This window comes from Zootoca vivipara, chromosome 7 (genome assembly GCF_965207765.1).
Source record: "Zootoca vivipara chromosome 7, rZooViv2.hap1.1, whole genome shotgun sequence".
Lineage (NCBI taxonomy): Eukaryota > Metazoa > Chordata > Lepidosauria > Squamata > Lacertidae > Zootoca > Zootoca vivipara.
In genome coordinates, this window is record NC_142590.1 from 10381308 (window position 1) to 10402001 (window position 20694).

Genomic DNA, 20694 nt, shown 5'->3' on the forward strand with positions numbered 1-20694 from the left:
TTTTTTTAAAAAAAAACAAACAAACAAATTTGCACGGTTGGATTTATCTTAATGCTGCCAGTGTTTTTAGCTGTACACAATTATTTCCCATATCTTCAATAAACGTTTTCCAATCTTCTTTAAATGTTATCGAAAATAAACAAACAAAAAATAAATAAAAATTTGTCCAGTAGCACTTTAGAGACCAATTAAGTCTGTTCTTGGTATAAGCTTTCATGTGCATGCACACTTCTTCAGATACACATTATCTGTATCTGAAGAAGTGTGTATGCACATGAAAGCTTGTACCAAGAACAAACTTAGTCGGTCTCTAAGGTGCTACTGGACAATATATATATATCTCGACTGTGTCAGACCAACACAGCTGGCTACGTATCTGAATCTTTAAATGTTATGTTCTTCTTCTCTTGTTCTATATGTTAAGTCTGCAAGTTGTGCATATACCATTCTCATAAGGGTAATTTTTGCTGTTGTTCTATGTTCTCATGCCCTTCATTTGACCTCTCTGGAACTGTTCCATGACTTTGCCCGAATAAGTACAGTGGTACCTCGGACCCAGGTGGCGCTGTGGGCTAAACCACTGAGCCTAGGGCTTGCTGATCAGAAGGTCAGCGGTTCGAATCCCCACGACGGGGTGAGCTCCCGTTGCTTGGTCCCAGCTCCTGCCAACCTAGCAGTTCGAAAGCACGTCAAAATGCAAGTAGATAAATAGGAACCGCTACAGCGGGGAGGTAAACAGCGTTTCCATGTGCTGCTCTGGTTTGCCAGAAGTGGCTTTGTCATGCTGGCCACATGACCTGGAAGCTGTACGCCGGCTCCCTCGGCCAATAATGCGAGATGAGCGTGCAACCCCAGAGTCGGTCACGACTGGACCTAATGGTCAGGGGTCCCTTTACCTTTACCTTTACCTTACCTCGGGTTAAGAACTGAATTCGTTCTGGAGGTCTGTTCTTAACCTGAAACTGTTCTTAGCCTGAGGCACCACTTTAGCTAATGCAGGCATCCCCAAACTTCGGCCCTCCAGATGTTTTCAACTACAATTCCCATCTTCCCCAACCACTGGTCCTGTTAGCTAGGGATCATGGGAGTTGTAGGCCAAAACATCTGGAGGGCCGCAGTTTGGGGATGCATGAGCTAATGGGACCTCCTGCTGCCGCTGCGCCCCTGCCATGCGATTTCTGTTCTCATCCTGAAGCAAAGTTCTTAACCCGAGGTACTATTTCTGGGTTAGCGGAGTCTGTAACCTGAAGCGTCTGTAACCTGAGGTCATAGCTGTCAAGTTTTCCCTTTTCTCGCGAGGAAGCCTATTCAGCATAAGGGAATTTCCCTTAAAATAAGGGAGAACTTGACAAGCTATGCCCGAGGTACCGCTGTAATGATAAATAAATATAGAATGGCAAAGTGGTAAAAGCTCAAAACCAGAACAGAGCGCTTCCTCCTCACTCTGTAAATAACAGAAACCCTAATGAGAAACCATGCAGAGTTTAGGTTAAAGCACGGTTAAAAAAAATTAAAAAATCTAATTACTAGCTAAGTCATAAAATGGGCTGGTGGGTATATCATTTTGTGCTGAGACTCACATCCTAAGAAAGGCATTGGTCATGTTAGACCTCAAATTCACCAGCAGAAATAAATGCCACCAAACCGCACTTGAACTCTCACTGTTTGTAATGTTAAATACCAAACATACTTCCTTTGACTGCTGTACACTTTAGACTTGAGGGGAAAGCACAGTTACCTACAGTAGTATATCCTTGTACAGTCTTCTCTGTGTGGTTTGACTAGGCCAAGATTATGCATCATTTCGCAAGTCTGTAGTCGTCTTGGTCATTTGACCAGTCAAAACGTACTTTTAAAGAAAAGAGAATTGGCTATGCTAAAAAAACAATATCAGTGGGAGAATGCTTTCTGTTCAGCAAATAATATTGTAAGCATAATATTAAATGTTCTAGATTCTTGTCACCTAGGTTAATAAGGAAAAGGGCCATGTGGAAAATGATAGCAATTAAATTCACAACAGGAAATGAGCTCCATACACCCCAAGAGATTTTGCAAAGAGTTGGCTTTTTTCTGTTTTACTAATATTTACACATTACTGAAGCTGAAGGAGGCCATAGAGAAATCATGTTATGATTAGAAAACCAAAGCATCCAGGTGATCTCAGAGGAGCAAAGGCTTAAAATAATAATAAAAAAAATCAGCCAGTGTAGAAAAAGAGGCCATGTAGAAGAGCTCAAAAATGCCATTACAATTTTCAAGAAATGTAAATATTCAGGCCCTGCTGGGTTCTGTAAAGAATTCTGTAAACAGTATACAGAAGTACTACCTCGTATGAAAAAATTGTTTATTTGGTGGTCAGATGCCAGAGGCTAGAAGACACTCCAAAATAGTTTCCATCCCAAACCCAGTAAAGGCACCAAGCAATTAGACGTGTGTAGGTCTCTTGTAGGACCCAATTAGACGTGTGTAGGACCAAGGTGGCGCTGTGGGCTAAACCGCTGAGCCTAGGGCTTGCTGATCAGAAGGTCGGTGGTTCGAATCCCTGTGACGGAGTGAGCTCCCGTTGCTCGGTCCCAGCTCCTGCCAACCTAGCAGTTCAAAAGCACATCAAAATGCAAGTAGATAAATAGGAACCGCTATAGCGGGAAGGTAAACGGCGTTTCCATGTGCTGCTCTGGTTTGCCAGAAGTGGCTTTGTCATGCTGGCCACATGACCTGGAAGCTATACGCCGGCTCCCTCGGCCAATAATGCGAGATGAGCGCGCAACCCCAGAGTCGGTCACGACTGGGCCTAATGGTCAGGGGTCCCTTTACCCTTTATCTTTAGGTCTCTTGCAGGGCTCAAAATAGAGTATAATATTTTTTTGTTAACAGGCTTAAGGTGCTTATCCTACAATATATATCTTACAAGCCCTGTTTCCTACTAAGTTGACACACTGCAGACCCATTCATAAGACTCCTAAATTTAGTCCACCACTCTGAAGAATACAAAGCACCCTCTGAAACTTTAGATGCCTTCAAGGCACTTGATTGTGCAAATTGGAGGTTTCACCTACAGTTTTTATTTATACCCTGCTCATCTGGCTGGGTTTCCCCAGCCACTCTGAGCAGCTCCCAACAGAATATTAAAAACATGATAAAACATCAAACATTAAAAACTTCCCTAAGCAGGGCTGCCTTCAGATGTCTTCTAAAAGTCGGATAGTTGTTTATTTCCTTGACATCTGATGGGAAGGTGTTCCACAGGGCAGGTGCCACTACCGAGAAGGCCCTCTGCTTGGTTCCCTGTAACCTCACTTCTCACAGTGAGGAAACTGCCAGAAGTTTTCCTGCACTGTGTTGATGGTGGAAGTCGCAACTGCTGATTTACTTTTCGTTAAGTAAAGAAGAGAAAAATCTGCAAAGCTAAGTAGCAGCAAACGAAGAAAGCTTATGCTTTCCTCTGGGCAGTACTAAGGAAGAAGAATGGTTAAAACGATCACGTCAGAAAGTCTGGCTGGCTCCAGAACATTTCCAAAGTATCTAAAAATGTCACAGGTTATTTTAAGGGAAGAAAACCTCTTTGTGAATTGCTTGACTAATAGTCAGCTAACACATCATACATATAATGTTCCATATATTGATCCATAGTGGCTTCAAATATATGTAATTGTCAAAGCAGTGAATCATAATCTACTGTAGTTTTTGTTTTTCATTCAGCTGATTCATTCATTTGGGAAGTGTTTCCCTCAGTTTCTGGGAAAAAAGTATCAGAGGTGTTAAAAACAACTCCCCCCAACCCCTCCGGTGATTTGACTAAAATTTTCTTGGACGAAATTGTTTCCTTCTCTGAAATCTGAAGGCTGGAAACAATTATTGCTAGCCAAACATTTCATGTTATAATTTCCATGCATCATATAAAAGTCAGATTTATACAGACCACCTGGGCTACTGAATGGTCTTTTGATTTTATTTTTGCCCTTTAGGAAGTATTTACGTGGGAGGGCCAGCTTTCCCAGTTATTTTCCCAATTAGCTCGGGCCATATTTTAATGTAACAATAATTTCCACTGCTCGGTTGAAACAATAGAGTACCAATCATGGGATAAACTAACATTCCTCTGAGTCAAGAAAGGACACAATTGAATGGGCAAAAAGGCCATGGAGCTAGAGTTTGATGCAAGGTATGGGTGGGTGAACAAGAGCAGCATATTGTGATGGAAGTATGGGTCTGCACCAACTGGGGGAAATTTGGAAAATGCAATTCTGTTGGTAAAGATGGAGTGCCCATTCACTATTCCTACCCTTCATGGCGATACGGGCCATAGCTAAGTGACAGAGCCCAGGATATGCATGCAAATGGACCTCAGGTTCAGCCTTTAGCCTTTCTAAAGTTGGGCTTCAGGGCATAGGACCTGCAATTCCATGTCCGCTTACCTGGGAATAGGCCCCACTGAACTGAATGGGAGTTACTTTTGAAAACACATACAGGAGCTGCTGCCAGTCTAATAATATTGTTCCCTGTTTAGGGAAGTTTTTAATGTTTGATGCTGTATTGTTTTAAACATTTGGTTGGAAGCCGCCCAGAGTGGCTGGGGAAACCCAGCCAGATGGGCAGGGTATAAATAATAATAATAATAATAATAATAATAATAATAATAATAATAATAATAATAACAACAACAACAACAACAACATTGGGCTAGAAGGCTGTTCCAAGAGTTCATAGATCTATATTCACTTTATAATTACTCTCAGTAGAGAGAAGTGGGGTTTCACAACAGGTTGTGGAGGTGTTTTCACCTTTTGACAGGGAGTTAGACAAAGCCAGGGACTCCAGCAGAGGGTGCCTGCCTGGTTTGGTTCTGGTTTTAAAAAAAAGGTAAAGTCCAGTCAAAGGCGACTATGGGGTTGCGACGCTTATCTCGCTTTCAGGCTGAGGGAGCTGGCATCTGTCCACAGACAGCTTTCTGGGTCATGTGGCCAGTAGGACTAAAACCGCTTCTGGCACAATGGGACACAACGACAGAAACCAGAGCGCACGGAAACACTGTTTACCTTCCTATTTATCTACTGGCACTGGCTATGTTGGCAGGAGCTGGGACAGAGCAACTGGAGCTCACCCTGTCGCAGGGATTCAAAGCACCAACCTTCTGATCGCCAAGCCCAAGAGGCTCAGTGCTACCTGAGTCTCTGGCTGGTTTGGTTCAGGGAACATAGCATACCTGCCAAGCTGCTGTCGGAGAAATAAGGGACCAGGCGGAAGTAGCAGACGGGAAGTAGCGCTGCCGCCATTTTGGAACTGGGCGGAGCATGCTCAAAAGTGACTTTTGATGCTGCTTTGCCCAGTTCCAAAATGGCCGCCGCGCCAGAAGTCGCACTGCAGCCATTTTGGAACTGGGCAGAGCAGCATCAAAAGTCGCTTCTGAGCATGCTCCGCCCAGTTCCAAAATGGCCGCCGCGCCAGAATAAACCGGGGGGGGGGGAATCCGTTTTTTCAGCTAGGAACAGCTGGAAAAACGGGGATTTCCCGGGGAAAACGGGAGACTTGGCAGCTATGGAACATAGGCAGTTCCAGAACAGGAACAGAGTGGGGCAGCAACCCTCAGGCAAGCAACTTTGCCTTGCAGGACCCCCGCTGGCTCCTTGAAAGAAAGGCAGTTTTCACAAATTATAATAAACTAATTGTTAGAAATAAGGTATGTCACTTGAACCTTAACTCCATTGAAATAAGAGAAAATACACTTACATGTCGTGCAAATATGGAGATAAGAGTATCTCCTTTCAGAAATGTAACATGAGGGGTGAAGCTCTCCCTGTCCCTAAAATACACATTGCCCCTTTTGTGCTTCCCTAGAAATATTTTGCCACTGCCTAGAATTAAATGGAGAAACATTGTGGCTACCTGGACCTCAAGTGACAATGTTGGATTCAGGAGTCCCCTCAAAGTTATGGACCAGCTTCTTCCAGGAGTGTACAATCCTGTCCAGAAAATGCCATCTTCATCCACTGGACTCAAGAACTTGGAACTCATAATACCGGTACCTCTATTTTTTCAGGATTTAGTTGGTTCACATCCATTCCATCATTTTCTCCAAGCACCTGTCTAGCTACCTGTCAGTTACTTTTTCTGATTCAGGTGGAACAGAGAGCTAGAGCTGGGTGTCATCTGCATATTCGTGACATTTCACGCGGAAACTCCTGATGACAGTTCCCAGCAACTTCTCTAAATTGTTTTGAAGCCGCAAATGCTGGCAAAAAGTTGTACCTTCTTATCCAACCTAATGCCTGATTTTTAATTGTGTCTTTAATTACATACTTACATGCACCATTTAATTAATACCTCCGGGGAATTCCACCGAGGTGGTGGAAGTTGGAAACCATTCTAACTCATCTTAAATACTTGGTTATGAAATATTAAACAAGTGGAGCCCTGCAACAAAATGAAGGTGGGAAATTGGGGGGATGATTGATTAGACACAATGTTCTTTGCAGAAACCTTGAACTTCCCTTCCTAAGGCTTTAGCGTAGATGCTTCCAGCTAATTTACCCACACCCTAGACATGTTGTTTTTTAATATATATAAAATTTAGCCAGAGGCTTTCTTTTCTCGAATGTTTATCTGTTTTCTCATGTAATGGGGATACCCCCAAATTAAGAGAATCTCTTATGCTATTTTTAAATATATACTTTGCATTTATTTATCTGATGTGCTCTGCAAAGCAGGTTCTTTAGCATGAGTCACACTGTAAGTATCCGTGCATGCGCTCAAAACAAAACAAGCTGAAAATTAATGGTACAATCTCATGCAACATCTGGAACTGTTTTAATGGAATCATGTACAAATATTGAATGACTGCTATTCACGCAGTGTTGATAGCACTGAAGCAAATCCAAAAGGGAAATGCTCACTTGGATTCTGAAACTTCAAAAATGAATGTGCGTATCTGGAAGTGGAAAGAGTTCAAACCCTGTTTTTCAAGCTAGTTCCTATTTCCATGTACCTTTTCAGCTTTTGTGCTAGCTGTCTGACATTGGTAGACTATGTGCTAGTGCTCAAGTCTGGAGCATCAGCAAACACACACACACACACACTGTATACATGTATAGTACCATTTACCAAAAAGTAACAAATCCAGCTAAAAGTAAGCACTTTTTAGTGCTCAAATTTTATAATGGAGACAGTTATGTACATGTTTAAGTCTGCATGTTCATGTGTACAGTTACCTGGGAATAAGTCTCATTTAACATAATAGGACTTACTTCTGAGAAGACCATGCTTAGAAGAACTAGTTCAAAACTCTCTGAACTACACCTGAAGATAGTTCCCATAATTGTCAGGTGAACTGAAGGTCAATTAAGTTCAGTGCGGAGTAGGACTTAGAACAATTTCTAGTTTATGTTCATGTTTAGCCCTGCCCTCACCCCCCAGAGCAGGAGGCCCATTTTTAATTTTTTTTTTAAAAAAAAGGTCATTCCGATATCTATAAAGAAAGTTAGATGGCAAACTGTGGAGGCAACAGTTGAAAGTTTATTATGCAGATGCAAAGGTGCTGCCGCTAAGGATGGTTAGTTATTTAAGCACTTTTGCTAAGCAACCGGAAGGAAGGAATGTAAGGCATTTCCTATATCTTGTCTGCTGAAGATTTTTGCTCTCTTTCGAAAGGAATAAGCACAGGAACAAATCAAATGACGCATTGTGATTTTAACACCCATTTGGCTGGCAGAAATTAAAGAGGGCAAATCTATTCTAGTATGGAAATTCAATTATGGGGAAAGCTTCACCTGTTGACATTTTTTCTGCAGCCCCTGATCTGCCTTTGGACCCCAAATTTTAGCACAGCAGCTTGCAATATTATGAGTGCTAATCCCCCACCCCCAATGAACTTTTTATGAACTCAAGAGTTAATTTGGATGCACTAGAACTGAACTGGTTGGTTTTGTAAAAGGACTTACTGGAACTGGAACTAGCTCCTTTTTGGACAGATGAACTTGTATTGGAACTTGATCTCGCTGCTCTTAAATCTCAAATATTCTGTTTTGTATTATTTGGTCTGAAACCTTCTTTTTTATATTTCCTTTTTAATGTTAGCACAAGCTTTGATGTTAGCTCAGTGTTTTCCTGACTGAACGGGACTATCGCACAACAAAGAAAAAACTTTGCTCATATTGTATATGAAATTCTTGCCACTAAGGTGTCTCATATCTATTCTCTTTCTATTTCAAACTCAACATAACATTTCAGCAATGTGAGGTTTTGGCATGGAAGGAAAGTTTCTTTTAACCTGCAATCAAATATTTGATACTTTGCCATAATGAGAATAGGCAGTTGGTGTCACACTTAAGAGCCCGGTTCTTTGCTTTGTTTACTCAGAATTAAGTTCTACTGAATTCAGCTAAGCTTATTTCCTAGTATGCATGCTTGTTCTTGTTTAGTCATTTAGTCGTGTCCGACTCTTCGTGACCCCATGCTTAGGATTGCTTTTTTGGGGGGTGGGAGTGTTATATGTGCAACACCACTTTCCATATCAGCAAACCTTTGTTCTGGAGGGAGCTATGAGATCTGGGTTCAAACAAACCATGGCCTGGATTAGGAGAATTACAACCAGCGAATCTTGGAAACTGTAGTTGGTTAAGGGTATTGGGAATTGTAGCCTTGTAAGGAGCAAACTACAATTCCCAAGATTCGCTGGAGGGAAGAAATGTGCATTAAATGTATAGTGCATATACATTGTGAGTTAGACAACACCGGTGAGGTTTAGATTCTCTACCCAACCTTGGAATGCAAGAACAGACTTCAAGCTCTGCCACACACGCTGGTGGTAGAACTGTTGCTGAATAAATGCTGCTGTGTGAGAGCAGACACAAAAGGAAAGTCCAGCGCCTTTTGCTGGATGTCTAGCTTTCCAGAAAATACATATATTTAGCCCTCTTACTTGTGAGGATATTAAGGAAACCACACAAATAATGCTCTATTCTTTAGTAAACAGTTACCAAATCATCGTCTTCCAGTGTTCTGGCCAAGGAATATAAATGTGTTGGCAAGCTCTTGGTTCTTTTATATCTGTCTCTCTGTCTCTCTCTCTGTGTTTATTGACATTTGATGTAATTAAATAACTTTGAACATAATAATAAATTAGCTGGTTTTTGGTTCTGGCTGTTCTTTGTGAATTCATTCTGACACACACACACACACACACACACACACACACACACTCTACATAATCTTAGGTCTTCTCTTTTGGATTCAGGCTTGGCCCCATTCCCAATCACACTCAGCTACCAGAATTTTGATGAAAGGCAGGCAGCTCTGTTCAATGGCGCCACCCTGAGTGACCAATTCATTTTCTATCATGAGAATATCCCTCTTGCTAGCAACACTCTTTTGGGAACCGATTCTGAAAGTACCTTGAGGTTAGCCAACATCCTTTCTGTCTTAATGCTTAATGCTTAATGTTTGATGGACTATTGTATTTTAATATTTTGTTCGAAGCCGCCCAGAGTGGCTGGGGAAACCCAGCCAGATGGGTGAGGTATAAATAAATTATTATTATTATTGTTGTTGTTGTTGTTGTTGTTGTTATTATTATTGTTGTTGTTGTTGTTATTATTTGGTGTTCCGGTTGTATGAAACCATAATGTTACTGTTATTAGAAGGCACCCAAATTTACTTCTTCAGTCAGTAGATGGTGCTGACTGATCATCATTCCCTACATTACATGGGAAATGTAGAAAGAATATGAATTCCATGCAACATTTGAATTATTTCCCTCAAACAGTGCCATCTCTTATTGTCTTTTCAAAATCCGTTGATGACTTTTTTCTTTTAGCAAGCCTTCTGAGTGAAGCTTCAGCGTATGTACTGGATGTGAAATTGTTTTTTTATTTATATTTTATAAAAGTATTGCCAATTCATATAATATACAGTATACAGTGTGCTTCTGTGTCATTTTGACTGTTTTTATTGTATATTGTAATGTTTAAAAATTGTTTTTCTATATGCAATTTTTTAATTGGTCAAAAATGACAAGACTCCATTCCAGCACTATGTACCTTTTGTTTGGAATCAGCTAGGAGCATTAAAAATAAAAAGCTTACCACCCAAGCAGAGTTACCAAGATAACAATAGAGAGCAGGGAGAAAGATAGAAATTGTAGGAACTGATAAACTTTTATTTTAACATTGTTGTTGTTGTTTAGTCGTTTAGTTGTATCCGACTCTTCGTGACCCCATGGACCATAGCACGCCAGGCACTCCTGTCTTCCACTGCCTCCTGCAGTTTGGTCAAACTCATGTTCGTAGCTTCAAGAACACTGTCCAGCCATCTCCTCCTCTGCCGTCCCCTTCTCCTTGTGCCCTCAATCTTTCCCAACATCAGGGTCTTTTCCAAGGATTCTTCTCTTCTCATGAGGTGGCCAAAGTATTGGAGCCTCAGCTTCACGATCTGTCCTTCCAGGGAGCACTCAGGGCTGATTTCCTTCAGAATGGATAGGTTTGATCTTCTTGCAGTCCATGGGACTCTCAAGAGTCTCATCCAGCACCATAATTCAAAAGCATCAATTCTTCGGCGATCAGCCTTCTTTATGGTCCAGCTCTCACTTCCATACATCACTACTTTGTAGGCAAGGTGATGTCTCTGCTTTTTAAGATGCTGTCTAGGTTTGTCATTGCTTTTCTCCCAAGAAGCAGGCGTCTTTTAATTTTGTGACTGCTGTCACCATGTGCAGTGATCAAGGAGCCCAAGAAAGTAAAATCTCTCACTGCCTCCATTTCTTCCCCTTCTACTTGCCAGGAGGTGATGGGACCAGTGGCCATGATCTTGGTTTTTTTGATGTTGAGCTTCAGACCATATTTTGCGCTCTCCTCTTTCACCCTCATTAAAAGGTTCTTTAATTCCTCCTCGGCATCAGCTAGGAGCATTAAAAAAAATGCTTACCACCCAAGCAGAGTTAGCAAGATAACAATAGAGAGCAGGGTGAAAGACAGAAATTGTAGGAACTGATAAACTTTTATTTTAACATAGATAATGAAATTGGAGTAGGTTTTGAGTATTTTTGTTGTTATTATTTAGGCAGATGCCTGTCCTGTCCTGTCCTGTCCTGTCCTGTCTCCCTCTCGGAATGCGGTGCACTCTATCTGGCTGCTGCATTCTAGGCAAATTTTTGCAAGGGAACTAAATTAATTGAAAACTGGACAAATAGAAAAGAGAGAGGCTGTTTCTAAGAGCTTGGGAAGACAGCCGGCATGCCTCTCTTATGTCTCTGTGAATGGAAAATGATTCTTCACACATGAAGGTGCCCTAGAGATGGCCTAAGGCTTGTTAGCAGGCACCTTTGTGATATTTAGCAAGGCTAGAAACCTTATGTTGTCACTAAGAAGACCGCATCCTGTGTGTCTCGTGGGATTTCAAGCATTTCCTGGAACTTTTTTTAAAACCAGAGATGGTATCATAGCTAGCATTTGGATGGTCTAAGACAGGCTTCCTCAACCTTGGCCCTCCAGATGTTTTGAGACTACAATTCCCAGCATCCCTGACCACTGGTCCTGCTAGCGAGGGATCGTGGGAGTTGTAGGCCAAAAACATCTGGAGGGCCGAGGTTGAGGAAGCCTGGTCTAAGACCTACTTGTTTTAGGCTCAGGGTTAATGGCAAAGGATGGAGAAGTTGCAGTTAGGTTTTAGGTTGACGAAGTTTTCTTCTGCTACCTGCACCCAAGTCAATAAGGGAAGGAGAAGGCAACGAACCTAGAGAAACAAGTGCAGCTTGCAATATAAAGTTGCAGGAGAGGGTTCTCTTGTTCAGTGTCCCAGTCACGATGACATACCTTCTTTCAGGATACTCCATTGCATTCCCCTGTCCCCTCTCATACACGGGGGGTGGGGTGGGGTGGGGGAAGCGGCCACTGGTCTTTACTTCCCACACATCTAAAAGATGGTATGTCATGCTATAACGGCCACTCAGATGTTACTAGCCCAGAGATGGAAAGAAGACCAAGTCTACCAGAGAGGAATGGCAAACCAAGCTGATGGACTATGCCGAAATGGCAAAACTGACTGGAAGGTTCAGGAAACAAGAAGACCAAAACTTCAATAAAGAATGGGGGAAATTCATAATTTACCTAGGAGACCACTGTAAACAGATGAAAACACTAGCAGGATTTTAATAATACTTGTAATGTAGCGAATATCATGGACAAGATGGGAAAAGACAACATATGGCTTGTGAACAAATATGCAATTAAGAGGGTATAAATTGGACCCATGGAGAACAAGGTGGGAAGTACAGAGATTTGGAGAAATCTCTAAATATGGATATGTAATTTTGTGAAACCAAATAAAAATTATTATAAATAAAATAAAATGTTTTCAAAGTGAAAAAAGATGGTATGTCTACAAACATTATCACTCCCCAAACGAAACTCAACTAATTTTTAATTGTCTCTGCTTGACAGTGTACTCTGCTTAAGACCTAAAATGCGATCATGAATGAGTGAGTTGTTGACCTTACCATAGATTTTAGGTGAGTTGCTATACTTTTTTTTTTTGCAGTAAGAGTTGTGCAGCCTGAGCCAAACTTACTGAAAGCCAGCCTCTACCTCACTGCTTCCCAGCAGGAGCATCTCTCTTCATCTCATCAGGACGGTTGGGTTGCTGACGGAGAAAGAGGGGACACAAGGAGAGGCAAAAGAAAGAGATGAGGCTAATATAGGGCAGACCTTTTTCTCATTTCCCGCTCTCAGCTGCTGAACTTTAGTCAGAGATCTTGTCTGTGTGTTTGTTCAGTTCTTTGGCCAGTGATGAAAGTCTTAACTCTTCCATGCGCTGGCGAATGAAGGTGGTCAACCAGTGATTCCCGGTTTATGACGGAGGCTGCCAAAGGGGTCAAAGGGAGTCTTTGACAATGAAGCTATCATGTTGGGTGCCTCCTCTATTCCATGCCCGTTGGATTGGAGAGGTGTTGTGAAACATGGATTCTCTCTTCCTTTGACCATCCATGGTGGGAAACTTGGTTCGTCCTAAGTTACTGCTCCTATATCGTTCGAGGCAAGGAAAATCTACATTGTATGATACCTGTGGTAAAAAGTAAACTAGCATAGGGATGGGGGTGAAAATTTACCTAGTTTCACAATTCTCAAACCAATAAACAGACCAAAACACAGCTACCCTTAGAAATTCGCACTTCTCTGAATTTTGCAATGCTGTTCTCTCCCACCGATGTGCACAAAAAGGCATCTGTTGTGTGCACGAAAATACAGTGGTACCTCGGTTTAAGTACACAATTGGTTCCGGAAGTCTGTACTTAACCTGAAGCATACTTAACCTGAAGCGAACTTTCCCATTGAAAGTAATGGAAAGTGGATTAATGCGTTCCAGACGGGTCCGCTGAGTACTCACCCTGAAGCGTACTTAACCCGAGGTATGAGTGTCATTGGTTCTGGAAGTCCGTACTTAACCTGAAGCATACTTAACCTGAAGCGAACTTTCCCATTGAAAGTAATGGAAAGTGGATTAATCCGTTCCAGACAGGTCCGCGGAGTACTTAAACTGAAAGTACTCAAACTGAAGCGTACTTAAACCAAGGTATGACTGTACTAGTGAAGAAAGCAGATAGAATGTGTCATGTTAGGAAAAAACTGCTTGAAAAAATGTGCACATTAGTCAAAACTACATACAAAAATGAGGTTATCGGGAGAAATTTGCTGTAAAATGCTGTTGAATTGTAATGATTTTTTAATAAAACAAACTCAAGTTGCTGCAGAAATGTGGAGAAGCAAAATTAAGATTGGAAAAATGAGGATTGATAGAGTCTTCCATCCTTAAGCTAACTTGTCCTAAGGTAAGGGAAGCACCTCCTGCCCACCTAGCAGTTCGAAAGCACGTCAAAGTGCAAGTAGATAAAATAGGGGAAGGTAAATGGCGTTTCCGTGTGCTGCTCTGGTTTGCCAGAAGCGGCTTTGTCATGCTGGCCACATGAGTTGGAAGCTGTACGCCGGCTCCCGGCCAATAATGAGCGCCGCAGCCCCAGAGTCGGTCATGACTGGACCTAATGGTCAGGGGTCCCTTTACCTTTACCTTTAAGGGGAGCACAGTCTAGCTTCTCACAAAACAAATGTGGATAATTATGCCTCTACATTTGGCCTCATATCTTAGGTTCTATCATTGCTAAAAATTCTCTCTCTCTCAGAAATCTGAGAATCTGGGGATAATATCTGACATGCAAAGAGACATATTAGTGTAGAGTGACATATTTCTCCACTATAGAAAACAAGGTCAACTACCATCCCTGGGTACTATCAGAAGCTGGGGAAACCCTGCGACAAACTGCTTGTCATGAATGACTAAACTAAAATCAATAAGCTGCATGAGTCATACCAGATGAAATGAAAATCTGTCCCCAGTTTGTATGCAGCCTGGGCCCCAGGAAAAACATTTCATACAGTGAAATCTTGTGCGTTTTGGCACGCTTGCTTTATTATATCCATATTTGCCTTCCAAGTATTCTGACAGCCCACTTCCTGTTTTTCTAACAATTCTGCCAGGGAAAGCCCCAGCTGGGGATAGAGGCAAGGGGACAGAAAATAGCCAATTTATAAACAACAGATGCAACACACATTGCCACAAGCAATTTCCCCCTACGCAATTCTGGCTCCTTGCGTAGCATAGCTGCATGAGCGATTGTGCCTCCAAGTGCGTCGCTGCTGTACCGTTACTAAACAGCTCCACTTCCAAGATCCACCAGTTGGGGAGCAATGTGACAACTTCACCACCAGGAAATAATATATGCTGCCATCGTGACAGATATGGCAATGCAACTGGCAGAAAGTCCTGAACGCGGCAGAATTGTGGCCGTGGTGTGGAAAAGACACATGCCTGATCCTCGTTCAGTTACCAGTTACGTCCTGGCTTCTGGACTCAATGCAACTTACTTCTGAGTAGGAATGCGCAGGGTTGCAAATGAGGGTTGTGGCTCACAGATGGCGGCACACCCAACAGCCAAAGTCAAAATTACAATGGAGGGGGATTGAATCATGTGTTTCTTTAACCTTTTTGCAAATACAGCTGCAGTGGGAGAAGATAATTGTGCTACTGGAGGGGTGGGCAGGTTTCTCTTCCTCCAGCTGCTATTTCTCCAAAAAGTTGGCAATACATTCACATATCATTGTTGGGCTTTCTGATTTGATCCTTAGGCTAGTGAAGAAACATCTCCCCCCCCCCATGCGATGACTGTATTATGAGAGGGACACCATCGACTGGGGCGCTTACATTCAAGCTACTACCATTTGTGGCCTACTGCCACAGGTGTTAGATCACAACAGACATCTTTGGGTCCTAGAAAAATGAATATGGACTCCCAGGCTGCATTTACTTTTCTCAATTAAAGCAGCCTCATACCCTTTTAAATGGTCATCTGTCCTCCAAATAATCATGGGAACTTTGGGAAGTGTTCTCACAGAGCTTAGGGCTGCCCTATGTCCGGATTTTCCTGGTGGAATTTACGTCCAGGGGGAATTTCTGAAAGGTGGCGCTTTGGCCTGGATATGAGGCAAAGCTTTTGGGGGAGTCCTGGCTTTTACTTTTTGAAATATGGCAACCCTAACAGAGCTACACTTCTTAGAGTTCCCTGGGAAGAGATGCTGAATTTTAAATATTGTAGCCAAAGCGGAATTGGGATCTCCTAACAACCCTCTTTTTGTATATAATTTTAATTTAATTTTCTGTTTTACAATTTTAAAATACTCATTTTACATCCTTAAGATGTCAATGACTTCCCTTCTTCTCTTTCCATGGTTCATTTTACATATCATAAATCCCTGCATATTTTACAAAAAACTATACCATTCAGTATTCCATTATTGCATCCATCAAAACTTGTTTACACTGTTGAATTTATCTTAATGCTGCCAGCATTTTCAGCTGTACACGGTTATTTCCCATATATTCAATAAACGTTTTCCAATCTTCTCTAAACATATGTTCTTGTTATCTTATTTCGTATGTTAAGTCTATTACAGTATTATTATTATTATTATTATTATTATTATTATTATTATTATTACTACTACTACTACAGTTGCCAGGATTATTTGGAGGAAGCTGTTGAAGTGGTATGATAGTGCTTTAAATTTATAGTGTAGCCTCAGCACTTTCTTCAACTAGTTAACTTCATTGTCGGAATGACACATTAAAATTGCTGGCTAGGACTGGGACTAATTCAAGTAATAAGGCCACCTTAGATTTAGGTTTTTGATTAAAAAACATTGTCTTGTTTACCAGAAGTGATATTAGGGAAGTTGAAAGAGGAATGCTTCTCTAGTCACGATATGTTTCTCTTTGGACTTTCTTCACTTATGTAAGACCTTGCCTATTCATTTGAATGATTCAACATGATGAAATTACTTCCGGGGAAGAAGCCAAAAGAGTAGAGTCTTGTGGTGAGGCAGATGAATTCAAGACTGGATGTCTTACATCACCTCAATATTACGTATCAGTTAAACAAGGGATTCATTTAACTCTTGTCCAGTATATAGAATGAAAGATCCAAGTCCGTCCGTCCCCAACATAGGCCACAAGGAAAGGAAAGTTTTGCTTGAAAGATACGAGGCCAAATGGCTTTAATTATGACATTCTAAATAAATCAGAAAAATCTCAAGGAACTCTTTTATAAGCACTAGGAATGGCAGAGAAATCTGCCTTCCTTGGATTCCTAAGTGAACTCACCTGATCTAATCTGGATGGGTCATGACACAGATTGGATCAATGGTCCCCTTCAGAATCTTCAGTCTGGATGTTCTCTTGCTGCAAGGTAGCTGAGGTCATGGTGTCATGTCCTCTGTTGTGACACGTTCCCTTGCTGAGTGACTTGGCTGAGGACTTTGGGAAGAGCAACGATTTGAGGATGCTTAGTCCAGGCGAGAGGAGAAAGCAAATATGTTTTCCAGAGCAATGAAGAAACTTTCCTCCTCTCAGGTGTAAGTAGGATTTCTAATTCTCAGGGCCACGTTAGATGCTTTCGGAGAGTCTTTGGACAAGATGCCCTCCTCAGGGGGTCTAAATCCTTGCTCCACCCTCCATTAGAGGTTACTGCCAGCATGTTCAGCTGCCAAATACCCCCCCCCCCAATTCAGTGCAGAGATATAGATTACCAAGGAAATAACTATAATCCATTTCCTGACCTTCTTCCTTTTCTTCCCTAGATTTCAAAGGTGGCACAAGCCGCTGTGCTCCTCCTGTGACCCAGAAAAACATGATGCCCTGGTCTATGAGGAGCAGGTGGAGGAGGAGGAGGAGGAATTAGTAGCTGTGACCAAAAAAGGGGAACTGGTGGTCAAAATCAGAGTAATCCATGTTCGACCCAAGGCTCAGGGGATGAGTGTCACTAAGGTAAGAGATCATCTGTGTTCATGAGGAACAGTGAAGCCAGAGAGAATCTGGCTCGCTGGGGAGGAAGGAGGCAGGTCACTGAATCCAGAAGACTTCAGAGACATCCCTTTTGAAGAAGAGAGAGAACCATTTCTCTTTACTTCTGTCCTTTTCCATTATGGTGGAGTGTCCACTGCGGTCTCTCAGCTTTGCAGGTGTGCCCATGGGTTCAAAGGGTTGGCAACCCAAGTTACAGTGGAACCTCGGTTTATGAACACCTCGGTTTATGAATTTTCGGTTTATGAACGCCGCGGACCCATCTGGAACGGATTAATTCACTTTCCATTACTTTTAATGGGAAAGTTCGCTTCAGTTTATGAACGCTCCAGTTTATGAACAGACTTCCGGAACCAATTACACCCATGTTTCAGTTTATGAACGCTTCAGTTTAAGTACTTCGCGGACCTGTCTGGAACGGATTAATCCACTTTCCATTACTTTCAATGGAAAAGTTCGCTTCAGTTTATGAACGGTTACTCCGCGGACCGTCTGGAACGGATTAATCCACTTTCCATTACTTTCAATGGGAAAGTTCGCTTCAGTTTATGAACGCTTCAGTTTATGAACAGACTTCCGGAACCAATTGTGTTCATAAACCGAGGTACCACTGTAGACTGCTGGCCTAGGACTGGGGGGTGCAGGGTTCAAATCCCCCCCACCCATGTAACTTAATGGGTAGTGCTCACTGCCTCTTGGCCAACCTCACAGAGATGTTGTGAGGATGGGATGAGGGGAGGAGACTCACGTAAGCCACCCGGAGATGCTTGCAGGGAAAAGGGAATAGCAATGTAGTAATAAATGCATAGTGAATGAAAAAAATAAGAATATTTTCTTTTCTTCCAGGCAGAAAACTGTGGGAAGAGGAAGGCAAGCAGCAGCAGCCAGGCTCCCCTCCAAAAAGACCCATTTTCCCCTTCCCTACAATCCCAAATATACAAATAAATAAGTAGATAAGTTACATCCGCTTTTTCTTTGATTCTAATAAAGGTCCTATTACAAACATGCTACTCCTGAGTCATGATTTTATCCTTGGAAGTGATTTTTTCCAACAATTGTGAGCATGGAAGGAAATCCTGGGTCTCGCTGCAGGAGTTGACCGTTTGGCTCCTTCCCTTATGGTTGTGTTGCAACTAGATGGAAGGAAGTGTGCATGTGTGAAGACAAGACAAAGACGGGGGGGGGGGGAATTCCATTCAGTTTGTGCATTTTAAGAGGGACCCAGGTGGCGCTGTGGGCTAAACCACTGAGCCTAGGGCTTGCTGATCAGAAGGTCGGCGGTTCGAATCCCTGTGACGGGGTGAGCTCCCGTTGCTTGGTCCCAGCTCCTGCCAACCTAGCAGTTCGAAAGCACGTCAAAATGCAAGTAGATAAATAGGAACCGCTACAGCGGGAAGGTAAACGGCGTTTCCATGTGCTGCTCTGGTTTGCCAGAAGCGGCTTTGTCATGCTGGCCACATGACCTGGAAGCTGTACGCCGGCTCCCTCGGCCAATAATGCGAGATGAGCGCGCAACCCCAGAGTCGGTCACGACTGGACCTAATGGTCAGGGGTCCCTTTACCTTTACCTATACGCACATTCTGGAACGATATTGTGAGAAGCCACTCCAATGTCTGTTGAGGGGTGCGAGGTTCTAGGGGTCTTGGCACTTAAGCAGGCTTTGTGCTTCCTTGCTATGAGTGCACAACAGCCATGATAATGTTTTCGGTTGGCACACTTATTTATGGTATGAAAAGGTGAAAGTACATAAAGGATTTATAAATCATGTAATTAGGAAAATCATGGGATAAATACACAAATCTTTTAGAGGCAGAAACACCACTTTGGCTCTCACCGTTGGAAGCTATAGCGGTAAAGAAAAAGAATATGATAGAAGGGTGGACAACTTATAGAAATTTATTAAAACAAGAGGGAAGAGAGTATCAATTAAAAGAATTTAAGGAATTGTCAGGAAAAATATAAACATGGATACCATATCATTTGAACCAAGTATTTAAGAAAGATAGGATACGAGGGTTTGCAGAACAAATATCACAACTGGAGAGAGTTCTCTTGGAATGTAATGTAAAAGTGCTGCCTAAAATGTATAAGATATTATTGGAATGGGACAAGGATGAGCAAGTAAATTCCTCAATGATACATTGGGCAATAGATATTGGTTATAATATAGATATGGAAGCATAGGAACGATTGTGGAATATAGATATAAAACTTATAGCATTTTCTTTCATGCTGTATCAATGGTACCTAACACCGAGTAAATGGCAAGAATGTAAAAATCAAAATCAAATAAGTGCTGGAATTGTAAAGACAAAAGGTTTTTTCTATCATATGTGGTGGTCTTGTAGTAAGGTTAAAGCTTACTGGGAAATGATAAATCAAAAAAGATGTTTAAAATAAGGTTTGTAAAAACAAACAGAGGCTTTCCTTTTGGGAATGATAGGGACAAAACTACCCAAACTGTATAGAAATTTATTCATGCATGTGACTACAGTGGCAAGAATGTGCCCAAAAATGGAAAGAAGAATATATCCCAGCGAAAAAAGAATGGATATAAAAACTTATGGAATATGCAGAATTGGCGAAACTTACCGGAAAAATAAGAAAGCAAGATAACAAATTTTTATAAAGCAATAGAAATGGTTTATTTAATATTTAGAAATAAACTGTAAACAGATAAGAACATTGACAGGATTACAGTGGTACCTCTACTTACAAATTTAATGCTTTCCGAACGCACATTCGTAAGTTGAAAAAAAATTGTAAGTCTAATCCCATAGGAGGAATGCATTGGGAGAAAAAAATTCATAATTCGAAGCAACCCTATCTAAAAATTTGTAAGTAGAAAAAATCCTATCTAAACTGCATCCAAGATGGCGGACGGAGCTCCATTCGCAAGTAGAAACATTCACAAGTAGAGTTATTCGTAAGTAGAGGTACCACTGTATTGTAATAACCTGCAGTTTTATAAGAGTATATATTTAAAATAGATGAATAAATGAGTAAATTAAGTTAATTTGGAATATGCAGAAAATATAAAGCATAAATTTAAAGAATCGCAGAAAGAGGGGGGAGGAAGTTGAGTTTTCAATTGTTAAAATGATTGTAAAATTATTGAAATGTATAAAACTGAAAATCATCAATAATAAAAAGAAGAAGACTGCAGAGTCTTTTTGATGTATGGTTTTTTCACACATATACACCTTGGCTCTTGGATGGAGAGATGCGCAGAATTACATCTCACAAGGGGTTTGTTCCCTACAGCAAAGCAGTATTGGACTCTAAGACATCTCCATGCT

At 41.6% G+C, this 20694-nt stretch overlaps 1 protein-coding gene across 37 annotated transcripts in view; it reads right to left on the bottom strand.

The window, feature by feature from the left end:
- The window catches only part of PDC (phosducin), a 102770-nt gene that overhangs the window by 43695 nt on the left and 38381 nt on the right, over nt 1-20694 (bottom strand). For 10 of the 37 annotated variants that reach the window (XM_088674899.1, XM_088674898.1, XM_088674888.1 and 7 more), the window contains 3 exons: nt 16696-16848; nt 12485-13006; nt 6302-6411 (listed from right to left, as the gene is read on the bottom strand). The exons of 15 other annotated variants lie outside the window; for them this stretch is intronic. The gene's annotated coding sequence lies outside the window, so the exon portion shown is untranslated. The remainder of the gene's footprint in view (nt 1-6301; nt 6412-12484; nt 13007-16695; nt 16849-20694) is intronic. 12 more of the 37 variants (XM_088674900.1, XM_088674892.1, XM_088674896.1 and 9 more) reach the window with 9 other exon arrangements.